Raw genomic sequence first — 5,676 nt, 5'->3', positions numbered from 1 at the left:
GCTAGCTAACCGGAATGTCAACAAATTTGAGAGAAATCAGCTTTTTGTGCATATGGAACATCTCTGGGATCTTTAATTTCAGCTTATGAAAAATGGGACCAACACTTTACATGTTGCGTTTTATATTTGTGTTCAGGGATGGAACAAAGACTGTTCATAATGTCAAATCAAATATTAGGAGAAACCACAATGTCAGGCATGTGTAGGTTGTAAAAGGCAACGCAGTAGCCTATTTTGTAGGAGTGCTCTACCCCTCACTGGGCGGGCTGTGCATGTGGAAGAGGGAGCCAGTCATGTGCCTCTGCTGCTGATGCTGTTGCTACTGCTGCCTGGGAGGGGTTGTGAATACTAAATTTCTGCTGACAAGGCTGTGCATAGTTCTCCACAGATATGTTTATCATAATGTTGAAATGTGAAATCAGGTATTTTGGCTCAAATGTTTAACAACAGAAAAAGAGGTGTAGTAATCATCAGCAAACATGGGATCTACAAAAGACAAAACTAACCCTGTATAATTTTCCCCTATTTGGTATAGTGATTTAATTTTCTCAGGGAAAACAAAAATGCTTAATCACAAAATAGCCTACAGTACAAATTAGATTGATCACAGCAGTCTTGATCAAATTGATAACACAGTATTTAGCTTCTCCTCTTCACAGCCATAGTAGCCTGTGTCTTTTGTCAGGTCTAGAGTCTCACACTCATTCAAGATGATGAAGAAAATGAAGAATGAAAAAAAGGATGGATTTCTGATATTGATCACAAGAGCAGCTGCTCATTGATTTCACCACTCCAACACAGTTCCACCTCCGACACCGCCAAAACATCCACTATGCGTGTGTCTGCTATCACCGGTTAACAGTTGTTCTGATTGAATTCAGGCCCTAGACAGATAATTAAAACGGTGTGTATTGCTTTCATTTAATGTTTGCACTAACATAATGATTCACAGCACCAGATACCAGTAACGGTCTATCATTCTGTCATACAGTACACGCTTGTATTTTTCATACAGCCTTCTACATCTAGCTACTGTACATATTGAACATCCTCTCAGGCTAGGGGCACAACAATGTATGAATTAATGATTGGATCAGAATCGCCATTATAATCATTGGCCAGTACAGAGAATTAAGTAAAACCACAAGTCCAAATCCCTATCTCCATCCGTGGCTAATTTAAGAAAAGGGACTGTTTTAGCTAGCTAGCTAGCTAGCCACCGGAGGACAACAACACAACTACAGTCGTGGCCAAAAGTTTTGAGAATGACACAAATATTAATTTTCACAAAGTCTGCTGCCTCAGTTTGTATGATGGCAATTTGCATATACTCCAGAATGAGTGATCAAATGAATTGCAAAGTCCCTCTTTGCCATGCAAATAAACTGAATCCACCAAAAACATTTCCTCTGCATTTCAGCCCTACCACAAAAGGACCAGCTGACATCATGTCAGTGATTCTCTTGTTAACACAGGTGTGAGTGTTGACGAGGACAAGGCTGGAGATCACTCTGTCATGCTGATTGAGTTCGAATAACAGACTGGAAGCTTCAAAAGGAGGGTGGTGCTTGGAATCATTGTTCTTCCTCTGTCAACCATGGTTACCTGCAAGGAAATACGTGCCGTCATCATTGCTTTGCACAAAACAGGCAACGATATTGCTGCCAGGAAGATTGCACCTAAATCAACCATTTATCGGATCATCAAGAACTTCAAGGAGAGCGGTTCAATTGTTGTGAAGAAGGCTTCAGGGCTCCCAAGAAAGTCCAGCAAGCTCCAGGACCGTCTCCTAAAGTTGATTAATTTGCTGGATCGGGGCACCACCAGTACAGAGCTAGCTCAGGAACGGCAGCAGACAAGTGTGAGTTCATCTGCACTCACAGTGAGGCGAAGACTTTTGGAGGATGGCCTGGTGTCAAGAGGGGCAGCAAAGAAGCCACTTCTCTCCAGGAAAAACATCAGGGACAGACTGATATTCTGCAAAAGGTACAGGGATTGAACTGCTGAGGACTGGGGTAAAGTCATTTTCACTGATGAATCACCTTTCTGATTGTTTGGGGCATCCGGAACAAAGCTTGCCCGGAGAAGACGTGGTGAGCCCTACCATCAGTCCTGTGTCATGCCAACAGTAAAGCATCCTGAGACCATTCATGTGTGGGGTTGCTTCTCAGCCAAGGGGGTGGGCTCACTCACAAGAACACAGCCATGAATAAAGAATGGAACCAACACATCCTCCGAGAGCAACTTCTCCCAACCATCCAGGAACAGTTTGGTGACGAAAAATGCCTTTTCCAGCATGATGGAGCACCTTGCCATAAGGCAAAAGTGATAACTTATCGGCACGAGGAACAAAACATCGATATTTTGCGTCCATGGCCAGGAAACTCCCCAGACCTTAATCCCATTGAGAGCTTGTGGTCAATCCTCAAGAGGCGGGTGGACAAACAAAAACACACAAATTCTGACAAACTCCAAGCATTGATTATGCAAGAATGGGCTTAATTTAATTGACAGCATGCCAGGGCGGATTGCAGAGGTCTTGAAAAAGAAGGGTCAACACTGCAAATATGGACTCTTTGCATCAACTTCATGTAATTATCAATAAAATCCTTTGACACTTGAAATGCTGAAATGGTTGTAATTATACTTCAGTATTCCATAGTAACATCTGACAAAAATATTTAAAGACACTGAAGCAGGAAACTTTGTGGAAATTAATATTTGTGTCATTCTCAAAACTTTTGGCCATGACTGTAGAAGCAACAATTCAAGTTGTGATGTTGATGAGGTATGCTCTCAAAGCGATTTGATAGGTGACACGTGAAATCCAAGCTGGCTTCCCTTGACACTTTTTTTCCCGCCAGGACCATTCACAGTTGAGCTCGCTCAGTTTAGCTCAACACACTGATTGGCAATTTGTTATCCTTTTTTTGTCAAGAGTGGCCAACTGCTCGCTGGCTTCCCTTGTACTCAATGCTACGGGAGGCAACTATGTCATACTCATTTCAGACCAAACAGTATGACAGAGACAGAGGAGTGCTGTTTTTCTCGCTCAGATGCTTTCTCCTGTGAGATACATTCAGCCTTTTGCGAATTGAAAGAAAATTATGAAACAGAGACAATAGTTACTTAAAAAATATATATATATATATATATATATTGGGGTACATTTTTGGGGGAAACCTGGCTTGCCTTGGTGTCCATGAATACACGCCACGCCAGATACCAGACCGTCAATGACAATTAAGTTAAAACCTTTTACTGTAGAGTGTTTCATGGCAGTCTAAAACAAATCTATGGGCTTGAAAAAAAGAAGACACCTGTACCAAGTCAGATATATAGTTGAAATTCATTCAATTTTGAGTTTGCATCCCAATATTACACTTTTTTATAAGCATCACAGAAGTCTGAATATAACAAAACCGTTTGACATATACTGAACAAAAATAGAAATGCAACATGTAAGGTGTTGGTCCCATGTTTCATGAGCTGAAATCAAATATCCCAGAAATGTTGCACATCCATTTATTTACATCCCTGTTGGTGAGCATTACATCCAACCAGCTTTAAAACTGCAGACCACGTGTAGCCATGCAAGCCCAGGACCTCCACATCTGGCTTCTTCACCTGTCGGGATCGTCTGAGACCAGCCACCCGGACAGCTGATAAAACTGAGGAGTATTTCTGTCTGTAATAAAGCCCTTTTGGGGGAAAACTCATTCTGATTTTCAGGGCCTGGCTCCCCAGTGGGTGGGCCCATGGTTGTGCCCCTGCAAACTCATGTGAAATCCATAGATTAGGGACTAATTTATTTTTTTCAATTGACTGGTTTCCTATGAACTGTAACTCAGTAAAATGGTTGAAATTGTTGCATGTTGCGTTTATATGTTTGGTCAGTATAGAAACACCGGATTTTCAGTGTAAAATAAAGAAAACATTTTTCATTAACTATGAAATAATGAAAAATATTAATAACATTCCACCCATGAGGCCACTAGGTCATTTGACTGCAGGAAATGGCTACTGGATACCCTTGAAACTATTTGCCCCAGCTCCACTGCTCAGAGTACATGCAACAGTGGAAGGGTTAGGCCAGGTCAGGTGCTTCACCCCCCCCCCCCCCCCCCCCCAGATGTCAGTGGGCCCGGCTCTCTCTCTCGCTGAGTGTTATTGGTGATTATTGATGATTCCGTAAACTCCCACAACTCCTCCCCCTTGGGGGGTGGAATTCTGTATATAACAGCCTCAACAGAGGCAGGCACAGTGCCTGGTGAGTCGGGGGTTTATTGAAGAAACAAAATGAGGAGACTGGGTTTGGTCATGCTAGTTCTGCTGCTGCTGACAGCAGTGCAAGGTACACTTCAAGATTAACAGAGTGGCATTACTCACAAGACAAGAACCCAACATGTTGGTCATGAAGGGGTACTTTCGTTCATCACAGTCAAGTTTTGTTATATTTTTCTTACAGCTGATGACACAAAGGTTCAAGGCTGGACCTGAGGCTACAGAGGGGCTTGCCGCAAGTACTGCTATGCCCAGGAGTACATGGTTGGCTACCATGGCTGCCCACGCAGATTAAGGTACTTTAGTGTGTGTCATGATGCAGACCTATATCAAGCATATTTCTAAAATACTTTCAAAAACTTGGTGTGTTTGATTTAGGAGTTTGCACCTTTGGGACTACTCCATTGCTTCCATTGTACCAGTTGAGCCAAATCAAGCACACCTCAAGTATTTCATAAATATTTTTAGCCCAGGTCTGGAATAATGCAATAAAATGGAAAAAGCATCACATTAAAGGATTGAAAAGTATAACATGTGACTCGAACCACTCATTATTCCTATACAGATGCTGTGCTTTGCGTTTCTAACCTGGCATGATACATGACTGCAGGAGATCAACATAAACAATTTGGAGCCAAATTCTGTGACCTTTTTTTTTTATCAGAATGCATTTGGGAACTAGGAATATTAACCTATACTATAACTGCTATGAGGATCCCGTTTCATATCAAAATAGTGCATTAGTGCTTCCTAACAAGGGACTAGTCTCTGTTGAGGCAAGCACACATTCAGTATGAACATGTAATGCATCTCTACTTAGTATTGGCTTTAATTGGATTAGAGAAGTCAAAGCAGCTCTAGTTTTATGGTTGTCACGCCATGCCCGGCATTGTGAAGTTCCAGGACAATAACAATTCACTTACCCAAATTCTGTCTGTTAGCACTATGCATACCATTAAAATAATTGTAAAGTTTGTTGTTCATAGATATTACTGGTGTGAAGAAAATGTTTGAAGCTTTTTCCCTTGTGAACTCCTTTGTGACAAGACATCTGATTAATTGTATTCCATTCATTATCTAACTGTATTAGTTAAAATACTTTTTACTGTTCATACAGTTTGTTTCATAGTGTGATTGTAATATAATTTCATAGTAACAGAACACTTCAGGTTGTTTTGGTGTAGAAATACTAATGCATGATGCAGCTGCTGAGCAAGAATATTGTCACAAGGACAAATGAAAACACTGATGCAACAACTGTTGGGCTCTATATTCTTTTCAACTTGGTAGTGTAGTAACACATGATTATTTTAGTCAAAAGAATGAGCACTACTGTACATTGAGTAGCTTTCCTCATATGAATATAAACACAGAATATATTGGTTTTTCTAT

The 5,676-nt window shown here is 41.1% G+C and overlaps 1 long non-coding RNA gene across 1 annotated transcript; it reads left to right on the top strand.

Annotated features, from left to right (window-relative positions):
• Window positions 1-4,247: 4,247 nt before the first annotated feature.
• LOC139382782 (uncharacterized) lies at window positions 4,248-5,383 on the top strand. The gene is made up of 3 exons (XR_011628659.1): window positions 4,248-4,354; window positions 4,469-4,580; window positions 4,850-5,383. It is a non-coding gene; the product is annotated as an uncharacterized lncRNA (long non-coding RNA).
• The last annotated feature ends 293 nt before the right edge of the window (window positions 5,384-5,676 follow it).

This window comes from Oncorhynchus clarkii, chromosome 24, assembly GCF_045791955.1.
Source record: "Oncorhynchus clarkii lewisi isolate Uvic-CL-2024 chromosome 24, UVic_Ocla_1.0, whole genome shotgun sequence".
NCBI classification, from domain to species: Eukaryota; Metazoa; Chordata; class Actinopteri; order Salmoniformes; family Salmonidae; genus Oncorhynchus; species Oncorhynchus clarkii.
The sequence above is the reverse complement of the archived record's forward strand: the minus strand, read 5'-3'. Positions and strand labels throughout refer to the sequence as shown.